The sequence below is a fragment of the Apodemus sylvaticus genome, chromosome X, assembly GCF_947179515.1.
Source record: "Apodemus sylvaticus chromosome X, mApoSyl1.1, whole genome shotgun sequence".
Taxonomy (NCBI): domain Eukaryota; kingdom Metazoa; phylum Chordata; class Mammalia; order Rodentia; family Muridae; genus Apodemus; species Apodemus sylvaticus.
The window spans coordinates 95,418,367-95,435,405 of NC_067495.1; positions in this window are offsets into that span (position 1 = coordinate 95,418,367).

A 17,039-nucleotide genomic window follows, 5' to 3' on the forward strand; every position below is an offset into this window, starting at 1 on the left:
TCCAGCCACAGCACAAAATACAACTGTGGCTATCTCTGGAACACACTCTCTGTGCTATCAGAAAATACTTCCAAGAAGATTTCATCTCAGTGATGCTGGTCTCTTCTTAACCGCTGCTAATTTCTTAGCTCCAGCTAAACAGCATCAATAGTCCCAGTAACACATAGGTTTGCTTTAGTGGTTCTGGTATCTTGTTACTCACAGCTGATTCTTCAGCCCCAGCTAACCAAAACCAGAGAATCTTCACAATCAAACCATGGGCACTGTAAGCGTCTTTAATCTTCCCTCTGAAATTTCACAAGCCGGGCCTCCATCTTTTGCACTGTTCTTAACATTGTCTTCCAAGTTCCTACAGAATTTTCTACCGAGCTCTTAATATTCTAATGGCTTTTCTAGCTCAAAGTTCCAAAGTCCTTCCACAGTCCTCCCCAAAACATGGTCAGGTTGTCACAGGAATACCCCACTATGCTGGTAACAATTTGTCTTAGTCAGGGTTTCTATTCCTGCACAAACATGACCAAGAAGCAAGTTGGGGAGGAAAGGGTTTATTGAGCTTACACTTCCACATTGCAGATCATCACTAAAGGAAGTCAGGACTGGAACTCAAGCAGGTCAAGAAGCAAGAGCTGATGCAGAGACCATGGAGGGATGTTCCTCACTGGCTTGCTTCCCCTGACTTGCTCAGCCTGCTTTCTTATAGAACCCAGAGCACCATCCCAAAGGTGGTACCACCCACATGGGGCCCTCCACACTTGATCACTAATTGAGAAAATGCCCCACAGCTGGATCTCATGGAGGCACTTCCCCAACTGAAGCTCCTTTCTATGTGATAACTCCAGCCTGTGTCAAGTTGACACACAAAACTAGCCAGTACACTGCCAATCCACGAGCATGGAAGATTTTCCCATTTTCTGAGATCTTCTTTGATTTCCTTCTTCAGAGATCTGAAGTTCTTGTCATATAGGTCTTTCACTTGTTTTGTTAGAGTCACACCAAGATACTTTATGCTGTTTGTGGCTATTGTGAAGGGTGTCATTTCCCTGATTTCTTTCTCAGTCTGCTTATCCTTTGAGTATATAAAGGCTACTGATTTGGTTGAGTTGATTTTGTAGCCAGACACTTCGCTGAAGTTGTTTATCAGCTGTAGGAGTTCTCTAGTAGAGTTTTTTTGGTCACATAAGTATACTATCATATCATCTGCAAATAGTAATAGTTTGACTTCTTTTTATTCCAATTTGTATCTCTTTGACCTCCTTATATTGTCTAATTGCTCTAGCTAGGACTTTAAGAACCATATTGAAAAGATATGGAGAGAGGGGGCAGCCTTGTCTAGTCCCTGATTTTAGTGGGATTGCTTCAAGTTTCTCTCCATTTAGTTTGATGTTGGCTACCGGTTTGCTGTATATTGATTTTACTATGTTTAGGTATGGGCCTTGAATTCCTGTCCTTTCCAAGACCTTTAGCATGAAAGGATGCTGAATTTTGTCAAGTGCTTTTCAGCATCTAATGAAATGATCATGTGTTTTTTTCTTTTAAGATTGTTTGTGTAGTGGATTGCATCGATGGATTTCCTTATATTGAACCCTCCCTGCATCCCTGGGATAAAGCCTACTTGATCATGGTGGATGATCGTTTTGATGTGTTCTTGGATTTGGTGGGCAAGAATTTTATTGAGTATTTTTGCATCGATATTCATAAAGGAAATTGGCCTGAAATTCTCTTTCTTAGTTGGAGCTTTGTGTGGTTTTGGTATCAGGGTAATTGTGGCTCCGTAGAAGGAGTTGGGTAGTGTTCCTTCTGTTTCTATTTAGTGGAATAGTTTGAAGAGTATTGGTGTTAAGTCTTCTTTGAAGGTCTGATAGAATTCTGCACTGAAACCATCTGGTCCTGCGCTTTTTTTGGTCAGAAGACTATCTATGACCCCTTCTGTTTAGATGATCTATTTGAAACTGGTTTAATTTTGATATTTGGTATCTGTCTAAGAAATTGTCCATTTCCTCCAGATTCTCCAGTTGTGTTGAGTACAGGCTCTTGTAGTAGGATCTGATGATTTTTTGAATTTCCTCAGTTTCTGTTGTAATATCTCCCTTTTCATTTCTAATTCTGTTAATTTGGATACTTTCTCTGTGCCCTTTGCTTAATCTGGCTAAGGGTTTGTCTATCTTACTGATTTTTTTTCAAAGAACCAGCTCCTGATTTTGTTGATTCCTTGTATGGTTCTCTTGGTTTCTACTTGATTGATTTTAGCCCTGAGTTTGATGATTTCCTGTCTTCTCCTCCTCCTGGGTGAATTAGCTTCTTTTTGTTCCAGAGCTTTCAGTTGTTCCATTAATCTTCTAGTGTATGCTCTCTCAAATTTCTTTTTGGAGGCATTCAAAGTTATGAATTTTCCTCTTACCACTGCTTTCATTGTGTCCCATAGATTTGTGTATGTTGTGCCTTCATTTTCGTTAAATTCTTAAAAAATCTTTGATTTCTTTCTTTATTTCTTCCTTGACCAAGGTACCATTGAGTAAAATATTGTTCAGTTTCCATGTGTATGTGAACTTTCTGTTGTTTTTATTGTTATTAAATACCACTTTTACTCCATAGTGATCTGATAGGAGGCATGGGATTATTTCAATCTTCTTATATTTGTTGAGGTCTGTCTTGTGACCAACTATATGATCGATTTTGGAGAAGGTACTGTGAGGTGCTGAAAAAAAGGTATATTCTTTTGCTTTGGGATGAAAAGTTATATATATATATATATATATATATATATATATATATATGTGTGTTAAATATATATATAAATATGTTAACATATATATATATATATATATATATATATATATATATATATATATATATATATATATATGTTAACATATATATATGTTAAATCCAATTGGTCCAAAGCTTCAATTAGTTTCACTGTCTCCCTGTTAAGTTTCTGTTTTCCTGATCAGTCCATTGATGAGATTGGGGTGTTGAATCATCCACAATTATTGTGTTAGGTGCAATGTGTGCTTTGAGCTTTAGTAAAGTTTCTTTTATGAATGAGGACGCGCTTGTATTTGGAGCATAGATGTTCAGGATTGAGAGTTCTTCTTGTTGGATTTTTCCTTTGACCAGCAAGAAGTGACCTTCCATGTCTCTTTTGACGGCATTAAGTTGAAAGTGAATTTTTTTTATTCGACATATTTTTTTTTACATTTCAAATGATTTCCCCTTTTCTAGACCCCCCACTGCCAGAAAGTCCCGTAAGCCCCCTTCTCTCCCCCTGTATTCCCACCCACCCCTTCCCACTTCCCCGTTCTGGTTTTGCTGAATACTGCTTCACTGAGTCTTTCCAGAACCAGGGGCCACTCCTCCATTCTTCTTGTACCTCATTTGATGTGTGGATTATGTTTTTGGTATTCCAGTTTTCTAGGTTAATATCCACTTATTAGTGAGTGCATACCATGATTCACCTTTTGAGTCTGGGTTACCTCACGTAGTATGATGTTCTCTAGCTCCATCCATTTGCCTAAGAATTTCATGAATTCACTGTTTCTAATGGCTGAATAGTACTCCATTGTGTAGAAGTACCACATTTTTTGCATCCACTCTTCTGTTGAAGGATACTGGGGTTCTTTTCAGCATCTGGCAATTATAAATAGGGCTGCTATGAACATAGTAGAGCATGTATCCTTATTACATGGTGGGGAATCCTCTGGGTATATGCCCAGGAGTGGTATAGCAGGATCTTCTGGAAGTGAGGTGCCCAGTTTTCAGAGGAACCGCCAGACTGATTTCCAGAGTGGTTGTACCAATTTGCAACCCCACCAGCAGTGGAGGAGTGTTCCTCTTTCTCCACACCCACTCCAACACCTGCTATCTCCTGAATTGTTAATCTTAGCCATTCTGACTGGTGTAAGGTGAAATCTCAGGGTTGTTTTGATTTGCATTTCCCTAATGACTAATGAAGTTGAGCATTTTTTAAGATGCTTCTCTGCCATCCGAAGTTCTTCAGGTGAGAATTCTCTGTTTAACTCTGTACCCCATTTTTAATAGGGTTGTTTGGTTTTCTGGAGTCTAACTTCTCGAGTTCTTTATATATATTGGATATTAGCCCTCTATCTGATGTAGGATTGGTGAAGATCTTTTCCCAATTTGTTGGTTGCCGATTTGTCCTCTTGATGGTGTCCTTTGCCTTACAGAAACTTTGTAATTTTATAAGGTCCCATTTATCAATTCTTGCTCTTAGAGCACATGCTATTGGTGTTCTGTTCAGAAACTTTCTCCCTGTACCGATGTCCTCAAGGGTCTTCCCAAGTTTCTTTTCTATTAGCTTCAGAGTGTCTGGCTTTATGTGGAGGTCCTTGATCCATTTGGATTTGAGCTTAGTACAAGGAGACAAGGATGGATCAATTCGCATTCTTCTGCATGCTGACCTCCAGTTGAACCAGCACCATTTGCTGAAAGGGCTATCTTTTTTCAATTGGATGTTTTCAGCCCCTTTGTCGAGGCCATAGGTGTGTGGGTTCATTTCTGGATCTTCAATCCTGTTCCATTGATTCTACTGCCTGTCACTGTACCAATACCATGCAGTTTTTAACACTATTGCTCTGTAGTATTGCTTGAGGTCAGGGATACTGATTCCCCCAGACTTTCTTTTGTTGGTGAGAATAGGTTTAGCTATCCTGGGTTTTTTGTTATTCCAGATGAATTTGATAATTGCTCTTTCTAACTCTGTGAAGAATTGAGTTGGGATTTTGATAGGTATTGCATTGAATCTGTAGATTACTTTTGGCAAAATGGCCATTTTAACTATATTGATTCTACTGATCCATGAGCATGGGAGGTTTTCCCATTTTTTGAGGTCTTCTTCCATTTCCTTCTTCAGAGTCTTGAAGTTCTTGTCATACAGATCTTTCACATGTTTGGTAAGAGTCACCCTAAGATACTTTATACTGTTTGTGGCTATTGTGAAGGGGGTCATTTCCCTAATTTCTTTCTCAGCTTGCTTATCCTTTGAGTATAGGAAGGCCACTGATTTGCTTGAGTTGATATTATAACCTGCCACTTTGCTGAAGTTGTTTATCAGCTGTAGGAGTTCTCTAGTGGAGTTTTTTGGGTCACTTAGGTAGACTATCATGTCATCTGCAAATAATGATAGTTTGACTTCTTCCTTTCCAATTTGTATCCCTTTGACCTCCTTATGTTGTCGAATTGCCCGAGCTAGTACCTCAAGAACAATATTGAAAAGATAAGGAGAAAGGGGGCAGCCCTGTCTAGTCCCTGATTTTAGTGGGATTGCTTCAAGTTTCTCTCCATTTAATTTGATGCTGGCTACCGGTTTGCTGTATATTGATTTTACTATGTTTAGGTATGGGCCTTGAATTCCTGTTCTTTCCAAGACTTTAAGCATGAAAGGATGCTGAATTTTGTCAAATGCTTTTTCAGCATCCAATGAAATGACCATGTGGTTTTTTTTCTTTGAGTTTGTTTATGTAGTGGATTGCATTGGTGGATTTCCGTATATTGAACCAACCCTGCATTCCCGGGATGAAGCCTACTTGATCATGGTGGATGATCGTTTTGATGTGTTCTTGGATTCAGTTGGCAAGAATTTTATTGAGTATTTTTGCATCGATGTTCATAAGGGAAATTGGTCTGAAGATCTCTTTCTTTGTTGGATCTTTGTGGTTCTGGTATCAGCGTAATTGTGGCTTCATAGAAGGAATTGGGTACTGTTCCTTCTGTTTCTATTTTGTGGAATAATTTGAAGAGTATTGGTGTTAACTCTTCTTTGAAGGTCTGATAGAATTCTGCACTGAAACCATCTGGTCCTGTGATTTTTTTGGTTGGAAGACTTTCTATGACTCCTTCAATTTCTTTAGGCATTATGGGACTGTTTAGATGATCTATTTGGTCCTGATCTAATTTTGGTATTTGGTATCTGTCAAGAAAATTGTCCATTTCCTCCAGATTCTCCAGTTGTGTTGAGTACAGGCTCTTGTAGTAGGATCTGATAATTTTTTGGATTTCCTCAGTTTCCGTTGTTATATCTCCCTTTTCAGTTCTAAGTTTGTTAATTTGGATACTTTCTCTATGCCCTTTGGTCAGTCTGGCTAAGGGTTTATCTATCTTGTTGATTTTCTCAAAGAACCAGCTCCTGGTTTTGTTGATTCTTTGTATGGTTCTCTTTGTTTCTACTTGATTGATTTCAGCCCTGAGTTTGATCATTTCCTGCCTTCTACTCCTCCTGGGTGAAATAGCTTCTTTTTGTTCCAGGGCTTTCAGGTGTGTCATTAAGCTGGTAGTGTATGCTCTCTCCATTTTCTTTTTGGAGGCACTCAGGGCTATGAGTTTTCCTCTTAGCACTGCTTTCATTGTGTCCCATAGATTTGGGTATGTTCTGTCTTCATTTTCATTGTGTTCTAAAACGTCTTTAATTTCTTTCTTTATTTCTTCCTTGACCAAGGTATCATTGAGTAGAATATTGTTCAATTTCCACATGTATGTGTGTTTTCTGTTGTTTTTGTTGCTATTGAAGACCACTTTTACTCCATAGTGATCTGATAGGAGGCATGGGATTAGTTTGATCTTCTTATATTTGTTGAGGTCTGTCTTGTGACCAATTATATGGTCGATTTTGGGTAAGGTACCATGAGGTGCTGAGAAAAAGGTATATTCTTTTGCTTTAGGATGGAATGTTCTATATATATCTGTTAAATCTAATTGGTCCAAAGCTTCAATTAGTTTCATTATGTCCCTGTTTAGTTTCTGTTTTCTTGATTGGCCACAATTATTGTGTTAGGTGCAATGTGTGCTTTGAGCTTTAATAAAGTTTCTTTTACGAAAGAGGGAGCCCTTGCATTTGGAGCATAGATGTTCAGGATTGAGAGTTCTTGTTGTATTTTTCCTTTGACCAGCAAGAAGTGTCCCTCAGAGTCTCTTTTGATGACTTTGGGTTGAATGTCAATTTTATCTGATATTAAAATGGCTACTCCAGCTTGTTTCCTGAGACCATTTGCTTGTAAAATTGTCTTCCAGCCTTTTATTCTAAGGTAGTGTTTGTCTTTGACCCTTAGGTGTGTTTCCTGTAAGCAGCAAAATGTAGGGTCCTGTTTACGTATCCAGTCAGTTAGTCTATGTCTTTTTATTGGGGCATTGAGTCCATTGATGTTAAGAGATATTAAGGAATAGTGATTGTTACTTCCTGTCATTTTTGACGTCATTTTTTAAATTTGATTGGTTAACTTCTTTTGGGTTTGATAAAAGGTTACTATCTTGCTTTTCCCAGGGTGAAGTTTCCCTCCTTGTATTGGTGTTTTCCTCCTATTATCCTTTGTAGGGCTGGGTTTGTGGATAGGTATTGGGTAAACTTGGTTTTGTCATGGAATATCTTAGTTTCTCCATCTATGGTGATTGAGAGTTTTGCTGGATATAGTAGTTTTGGCTGGCATTTGTGTTCTCTTAGAGTCTGCATGAGATCAGCCCAGGATCTTCTAGCCTTCATAGTCTCAGGTGAAAAGTCTGCTGTGATTCTGATAGGTCTTCCTTTATATGTTACTTGGCCTTTTTCTCTTACTGCCTTTAATATTCTTTCTTTGTTTAGTACATTTGGTGTTTTGATTATTATGTGACAGGAAGTATTTCTGTTCTGGTCCAGTCTGTTTGGAGTTCTGTAGGCTTCTTGTATATTCAAGGGCATCTATCTCTTTAGGTTAGGGAAGTTTTCTTCCATAATTTTATTGAAGATATTTGCTGGCCCTTTAAGTTGTAAATCTTCACTCTCATCTATGCCTAAATTTTATCTGTTATTAGAATGGCAACTCCTGCTTGTTTCCTGAGACAATTTGCTTATAGAATTGTCTTCCAGCCTTTTATTCTAAGGTAAAAGTGTTTGTCTTTGACACTGAGATGTGTTTCCTGTATGCAGCAAAGTGTAGGGTCCTGTTTATGCAACCAGTCTGTTAGTCTATGTCTCTATATTAGGAAATTGAGTCCATTGATATTAAGAGATATTCAGGAGTAGTGGTTATTGCTTCCTATCATTTTTGATGTTAATTTTATACTTGTGTGGTTATCTTCTTTTGGGTTTGAAGAAATAAGCTTAATATCCTGCTTTTTCCAGGATATAGTTTCCCTCGTTGTAATGGTGTTTTCCCCCTATTATCCTTTGTACGGCTGGGTTTGTAGAAAGATATTGTGTAAATTTGGTTTTGTCATGGAATATCTTGGTTTCTCCATCTATAGTGATTGAGAGTTTCTCTGGGTATAGTAGTCTCAGCTAGCATTTGTGTTCTCTTAGAGTCTGCATGAGCTCTGCCCAGGATCTTCTAGCTTTCATGGTCTCTGGTGAGAAATCTGGTGTAATTCTTATAGGTCTTCCTTTATATGTTACTTGCCCTTTGTCTCTTACTGCCCTAAGTATTCTTTCTTTGTTTAGTACATTTAGTGTTTTGATTATTATGTGACAGGAGGTATTTCTGTTCTGGTCCAGTCTTTTTGGAGTTCTTTAGGCTTCTTGTATATTCATGGGCATCTCTCTCTTTAGGTTAGGGAAGTTTTCTTCCATAATTTTATTGAAGATATTTGTTGGCCCTTTAAGTTGTAAATCTTCACTCTTATCAATGCCTATAATCCTTAGATTTGGCTTTCTCAATATGTCCTGGATTTCCTGGATGTTTTTGGGTTACAAGCTTTTTGGATTTTGCATTTACTTTGACTGTTGAGTCCATGGTTTCTATGGTATCTTCGGCATCTGAGATTCTTTCTTCTATCTCTTGTATTCTGTTGTTGATATTTGCATCTATGGTCCCATATTTCTTCCCAAGGTTTTCTGTCTCCAACGTTGTCTCCCTTTGTGCTTTCTTAATTGTTTCTACTTCTGTTTTCATATCCTGGATGTTTTTGCTCAGTTCTATCATTTGTTTGCTTGTGTTTTCTTCTAATTCTTTGAGAGATTTTTGTGTTTCCTCTTTCATGACTTCTGCCTGTTGATCAATGTTCTCTTGTATTTTTTTAAGTGATTTTTGCATTTCCACCTTATTGGCTACAAACTTCTGACCCATATTGTCCTTAATTTCTTTAAGTGATTTTTGTGTTTCCCTTGTAAGGGCTTCTAGCTTTTGATCATTTTTCTCCTGAATTTCTTCAAGATATTTATTCATGTTCTTCATGTGCTCCTCTAACAACATCTTTACCAGTGCTTTTAAATCCAACTCTTGTTTTACTGGTGTGTTGGGGGTATCCAGGACTTCCTATTGTTGGAGGATTAGGTTCAGATGCTGCCATAATGCCTTGGTTTCTGTTAGTAATGTTCCTATGCTTGCCTTTAGCCATCTAGTTCTCACTGGGGTTAGATGGTCTTATTGTCACTGGCTGGTGCGTCAACCTATTGTGGACCTTTAGGGCTATTTCTGTGACACTGGATGACTGGGTTTCCTCTGGCACAGATTACTGATGTGCTGCCTTCCTCTATTGTGCCTTTGGAGCCCTGCCCAGTCTTGCCTCAAGAAGTTTTATACTTGGGTTGTCAAGGTGAACCAGGTGTTCGCAGACTGCTCTTTTATGGAGCAAAGATGGTGTGTGTGTGTGTGGGGGGTCACTCCCTCTGTTGATTCTCACATTGGATGCAGGACCCACGACTGGCCGGCTTATAGATAAACCACCTATGTCCTCAGGTCCTGAGCGCAGGCAGACCCCTGCAGATTTGCACCCCAAGAGATCTTAAGCACAGGATAATACAGTACCTAGTGATGTTTTTCTGCCCTGGTAGGCCACTAAGATAGCCACGGGGTGTTGCTCTCTCTGCTGTTCTCCGCGCAGGATACAGGCCCCACAACCTACCAGCTAGGAGATGAACCACCTGTGTGCTCAGGTCCTGGGTGCAGGCAGACCTCTGGCAGTTTGCACCCCCAGAGAGCTAAAGTTCAGGGTGATACAATACCTAGTGATGCTCTTCTGCTCCAGCTGGCAGCGAATATGGCCACAGGGATTCTCTCCCTCTGCTGGTCTCCAGGAAGGACACAGGCCCCATGCCAGGCAGACAGGCAGACAAACCTCCTATGTGCTCAGTTCTTGGGTGCAGGCAGAGACCCCTGGCGGTTTCCACCCCAGAGATCTAAAACTCGGCGTTATATAGTACCTAGTGATGCTCTTCTGCTCCGGCAGGCAGCGAATATGGCTGTGGGGATTCTCTCGTTCTGCTGCTCTCCAGGCAGGACACAGGCCCCATGCCCGGAGGTCTGGCAGATGAACTGCCTATGAGCTCAGTTCCTGTGTGCAGGCAGACCCCTGGCGGTTTGCAACCCCCAGAGATCTAAAGCTTTGGGTGATACAGTACCTAGTGAAGCTCTTCTGCCCCAGCCTGCAGCGAATACAGCCGCAGGGATTCTCTCCCTCTGCTGGTCTCCAGGGAGGACACAGGCCCCACGCCTGGAGGACTGGCGGACAAACTGCCTATGTGCTCAGTTCTTGGGAGCAGGCAGACCCCTGGCGGTTTGTACCCCCAGAGATCTAAAGCTTGGGGTGATAGAGTACCTACTGATGCTCTTCTGCTCAGGCAGGCAACGAATATGGACACGGGGATTCTCTCCCTCTGCTGGTCTCCAGGCAGGACACAGGCCCCACGCCTGGAGGTCTGGCAGATGAACCACCTATGTGCTCAGATCCTGAGTGCAGATCCAGATATCTAAAGCTCAGGGTGATACAGTACCTAGTGAAGCTCTTCTGCCCCAGCAGGCTGCGAATATGGCCGTGGAGATTCTCTCCCTCTGCTGGTCTCCAGGCAGGACACAGGTCCCACACCTGGAGGTCTGGCAGATGAACCACCTATGTGCTCAGTTCTTGGGTGCAGGCAGACCACTGGCAGTTTGCACCCCCAGAGATCTAAAGCTCAGGGAGATACAGTACCTAGTGATGCTCTTCTGCTCTGGCAGGCAGTGAATATGGCCACAGGATTCTCTCCTTCTGCTGCTCTCTAGGCAGGAAACAGGCCCCACGACAGGAGGTCTGGCAGATGAACTGCCTATATGCTCAGATCCTGAGTGCAGGCAGACCCCTGGCGGTTTGCACCCCCAGAGAGCTAAAGCTCAGGATGATACAGTACATAGTCTCATCTGTGGTTCTTAACTCTAGAGCTTCAGGTGTGAGTGTATATCTTGGAGTACCCATAGAAACCATGACAGTATAAAGTACCATAGTGCTGAACATTTGATATGAAGAGGAAACTGGAACAAATGGGGTGGCTGACAGGGAGAGCAGACATAAATAGCAATAAGGACATTTGAGACATCCACGGCGAACCTATTATTTTATATTTATATAACTTACATGTATATATGAGAATACACAAACATTTTTTCAATCAAATCTACCAAGTGGGATTATAGCCAAGTGGCATGATAATGCCTCACACAAGAGCCACAGAGGAGGCATGAGAAATCTCTTTTTGAGTGTTTGCTCAGAGGAGTCCAGGAGACTTCCACAAACAGTGTGAGTTATTTTCTCTGTCCTTGTTTGCCTCCCAGAATTTGAACAAAGTTCATACTGTTGAAGAAACCAGGCACTTTGGTCATAAGGTTTTGAGGGCTCAAACTAGGTCTGACCATGAGCATCCTCCTTAGGGTCTAGCTTACACAGTATCAGATGGTGCTGTGCAAGTAGCCAAGTGAGGAGAGCAATCAATAGTCCTACCCAGCCTTGTGACTTAAGAATCTTAGCAATGACTGGTGTTTTCCTAAATATGCAATAGTGGCCTCACGTATTATAAGTAAGCCACACCTTGTAAGAGTGCCACCTCCTGAGCCAAGCATATCGAAACCACCACAGTCTTCAATTGAGAAATCTGCTAAATCAGTTATTCTCATCTGTGTGTACAAGTACAGCAGGAAGCTTCATCTGGAGGCACTGGTGCAGCAGGAGCCTCACCACTGCATGCAACACACAGGAGTCACATCTGGAAGTGACTGCATGTCTGAGAGTACCGAATCGTTCCGAAGAAGATAAGACAGAACTGTATGAAAAAGCCAGCATTGTGTGACATGGCAGGAACTTGAGGTCTACTCAGGAGAGCCATTCTCTGAACAGCAGGTATAACAGAGCTAGCTGGATTTGCGCCAGACCAGTCTCTCCTGTGCATTAAGCTGCAGCATGATAATTCATCTGAGAGTCACCAGCACAAAGGTTACTAGTCACTTTGAAGTCTGCATATGCCAGGTGTTATCACCCTGACCTGAAGATGCACCAGAGTCTCATCTGAAAGTTCGATAGCCATGCAGACATGGCAGCAGGATTCCTTTGCAAGTAAAAGGCAACTAGGGAGACCACCTGAAGATGCAGGTGCCATGGAGCATCTGATTCCTTAGCTCATGGGGGGTGATGCTGAGATGTGTGTGTGTGTGTGTGTGTGTGTGTGTGTGTGTGTGTGTGTGTGTGTGAGTGTGATTTGGGGGTGCTCAGGTAAGGATTTGTGAATGAGAATAAAGCTCATTTAGCTCATGCAAGGGCAGTTGATCTGAAAGTTAAGATTTACTAGCAGACTCATTGTATCAAAGTGGTCCAACAATGTGCCTGGCATGGAAGTGCAGATACAAGGAGTCCCTTCACACCTCAGAGCATATGGACACCAGGAAGTCTAACTGGAAGTACAGTTGTATCAGGTGATCTCACCTGGAAGTGCATATCCACCAGAAAATTTCACCTAGAAAGCTGAGACAGGCCAAGGTCACTCACTTATTGTCCCTAGTACCAAGATTCAGCAATGAAAGTGCAGGAACATCTGCAAGATGGACAGGGGACTCTGTTGCACAAAGGAATCTGATCTGGAAAAAAAGTGTTCCTTGTAGAATTGGACCAATTTCAGCAGGAGCAGCAGGGTCTCCTATCTTGAAGGACAGGAACAAAGGAAAGTCAGGTAGCCTAGGCTTTTTTGGCTATTGGTGCGTGTGCACCAGGGCTACTCCCAAGGAAGCAGCAGTGCCTCAGGAAATCTCACATTTCATACAAGTAGAATTTTAAGAGACTGCTGTGCAGCAAGACAGGTCATGCAGAAGTTCAGAGGATTAAAACTGGGAGTTCAGTAGCAGTATGACCTCTTACCCTTAAGAGCCTGGTCCTTAGGCAGATCTCCTGGGAGCAGAGGTACACTAGAGAAACATGCCATAAAGCAAAGTTGTACTGGAATGTCATGTCTCATGGTGCTCATGCTCCAAGGAATCAAATGGCATAGCTACCCTCATGTCCATGCTGAGTCAGCTGAGGGTCTCATCAGAAAGAGACACCCCATCAAGGACTCTCATATGGAGGTGTTTGTGTTTCAGTGGGACTCAGCCACCAAGAGCTGTGCAACAGAGACTCTGGAGTGCAAACATCCCAAGGACAGTAGCATTGAAATGTGTATGTACCCAATAGTCTCCACAGGGATTTGAAGTGTTTTGGGGGTCATTCTCACCTGGAATTGGAAGGGAAGTAGTCTCCCCCTAAGGGAACCAGAGGCAGGGATTAACCTCCCCTCAGGGGTCAAATGACCCATGGAGGGCTGGAAAAACTGCCTCATCAGATGCTGAAAACTTCAAAGAAATTTTTGACAGTTTAATCATGGGGATGCTAATCCAACTCATCCTAAAGTGGTAGGTATGACTTTATCTTGGACCTGAACAGAAAGTAAAGACTTACCTGGAAATGCAGAGGAACCCACAAGAGTTATCTGTTAGTACTTGGGGACAAAAAAGTCTTACTCAAGGGAAATGACACTGTGGGTCTATGGGGAAGTGCAGGATGTCAGGGATTCTCACTTAGGAGATCAGGCACATGGAGATTCTCATCTGAGAATTTAGGTTGACAACTCTTGTTTAACCAAGTTTGCTTATACCAGGACATCCACCCCAGAAGCACTTGTGTAAGGGAGGGATTAGCATTGGTGCACCACTAGGGATTCCCATCTGAGAATCCATGTGGACTATCCTAGATTACCTGAGTTTATCAGCACATCCTCCCTCACCCCACTGAAGCACTAGTGCAAGAGAGAGTCTCACCTGGGAGTCCAGGTACACTAGAGGCAGCACTTCAAGTATAGACAGCGTCTGGGTTCTGAGGTCATTCATGTGATCCTCTGTGAATCACTTTTTCAGCCTACCAGCTGATTTCCTCATCCCTGGGGACATCCTCTCTAATTCCATCATCCCCCTGTCTATTAATTTGGCTTGTGTTTACTGGCTCAAGTGGATGGGAACAGTGAGAAGGGGACACTGTGAATAGCACTCCTGTCCACATGAAACATGGGTAAAGGCAGGAGATGGTCAGCCACTGGTACCAGCGTTACTTTCTGTTAGGGCCTCGTGCAGGGAAGCATAATATAGTCCCTGCCTGACAGTGTAAGCCTATGGCCTTAGAATCTATGTATTTGAAGGAGCACAGTACATAGTGTCAGGTGTTCCCCATACATAAAGGACTGAGACTCATTGTTTATGGGGACCTATCCTTTATAGGAAAATTGGAGGGTTAAGACTGTGCTACATACATATTATGTGGTCCATCTGGCAGTGCCCATCCTTACTAGAGCAAAGATCTGCTTGTGTACAAATAGCAGAGGGGTATGCCCAGGTGTCTGTGACATCCTTACCACACCCAACATTTTGTGACACCCTTATTGTACCCAAAGTGATGAAGCCTGTTTTTCTTTTCTTTAATTTCTTTCTTTCTTTATTTTATGAGATGAGGTTTCCCAAAATAGCCTTGTCTGTCTTAGAACTTGCTTTGTAGAACAACTTGTCCCTGAACTCAGAGATCTGCCTGCCTCCTTATCCCAAGTGCTAGGTTTAAAGACATGGGCTATGATCACCTGACCCTAAGCCTTTTTAATTTCTTCACTGATTTTTTTTAATTTATTGATATATTTATTTACATTTCAAATGATTTCCCCTTTTCTGGACCCCCACTCCCCGAAAGTCCCATCAGTCCCCTTCCCTCCCCCTGTTTTCCCACCCAACCCTTCCCACTTCCCTGTTCTGATTTTGCTCTATACTGCTTCACTGAGTCTTTTCAGAACAAGGGGCCACTCCTCCATTCTTCTTGTACCTCATTTGGTGTGTGGATTATGTTTTGGGTATTCCAGGTTTCTAGGTTAATATCCACTTATTAGTGAGTGCATACCATGATTCATCTTTTGAGTCTGGGTTACCTCACTTAGTATGATGTTCTCCAGCTCCATCCATTTGCCTAAGAATTTCATGAATTCATTGTTTCTAATGGCTGAATAGTACTCCATTGTGTATATATACCACATTTTTGCTATCCACTCTTCTGTTGAGGGATACCTGGGTTCTTTCCAACTTCTGGCAATTATAAATAGGGCTGCTATAAACATAGTGGAACATGTATCCTTATTACATGCTGAGGAATCTTTTGGGTATATGCCCAGGAGTGGTATAGCAGGATCTTCTGGAAGTGAGGTGCCCAGTTTTCGGAGAAACCTCCAGACTGATTTCCAGAGTGGTTGTACCAATTTGCAACCCCACCAGCAGTGGAGGAGTGTTCTTCTTTCTCCACATCCTCACCAACACCTGCTGTCTCCTGAATTTTTAATCTTAGCCATTCTGACTGGTGTAAGGTGAAATCTCAGGGTTGTTTTGATTTGCATTTCCCTAATGACTAATGAAGTTGAGCATTTTTTAAGATGTTTCTCTGCCATCCGAAGTTCTTCAGGTGAGAATTTTTTGTTTAACTCTGTACCCCATTTTTTAATAGGGTTGTTTGGTTTTCTGGAGTCTAACTTCTTGAGTTCTTTATATATATTGGATATTAGCCCTCTATCTGATGTAGGATTGGTGAAGATCTTTTTCCAATTTGTTGGTTGCTGATTAGTCCTTTTGATGGTGTCCTTTGCAGTACAGAAACTTTGTAATTTGTTGAGGTCCCATTTGTCAATTCTTGATCTTAGAGCATATGCTATTGGTGTTCTGTTCAAAAACTTTCTCCCTGTACTGATTTTTTTTCATAAAAACTCATTCAGGGATTTCTTCCCAAGCCTGGTATATTCATGTGAGGTGAAGACACAAGCTAAAGCACCTTTCTGAGTTGACTCTACACAGAAAGTTCTAGAAATCTGTTACATTTTGTTCTGATTAGTTTTCTTACACTTGACACAGCTAGAATCATCCACGATGAAGGGAGCACAGTTGAGACAATGTTTCAATAACATCAGACTGTAGGGAACAATGTGGGATATTTTCTTCATTAATGACTGATGTGGGGGTGCCTAGCCAACTGTGAGTTATTCTAGCCTTGGCTAGTTGTTCTCAGGATTTAGAAAGAAGCAGACTGAGCAAGCCAGTGAGCAGCATATTTTTGGGGTTCAAGAATCACTGCAGGCAAAGGCTCAAATAATATGCAAGGCAAAGAGCTTTTATTCTGTAGAAATTACCAGCACACAGGGGTCAACCATCCATCGAAACAGTGACACCAGACAATAGCAAGCACACCTTTTTAAAGGAAACCAGGGGAATTGTAGCAAAGGGCATGTAATCTAATACTTCATTGGTGGGTACAGGGGAAATTACATTGGTCAGTTTCTGATTGGCTCCGAAGTTAGTAACACTCTATTTGGTGAGGGTTTGGGGACATTCTAGGGAAAGAATCAACTCTGGCCTCCTTATTTTCCTGGGCCAGAATCACAGGGACTGACTCAGCTCTGAACTTATCCTCCATTTGTCAGAGCTATCAATGATTAATGGCTCATTGACAGTAGCTCCCTCTGGGGATCCCAATCTACTTCCCTGGGAATCCTAAAGTATTTAACTTTCAAGTTTGTTTTTGTTTGTTTGTTTTTGTTTTTGTTTTTGTTTTTGTTTTTTTTTATGGGACCTCTCAATTCCTCCATTCCTCCTGCTCTAGTTTCAGCCTCCAGGTTTCCCCTTTGTTTGAGTGTGTGTTCTGACATCCTCAATGATGTACCATAATCAGGAAGGTTAAGTTGAAATTAACTCTTTCCTCACCAAGCTGCTTTTGACCATGTAGTCCCATCACAGTTAGAGAAACCTAAATGAGCTATATGGCCACAGCCA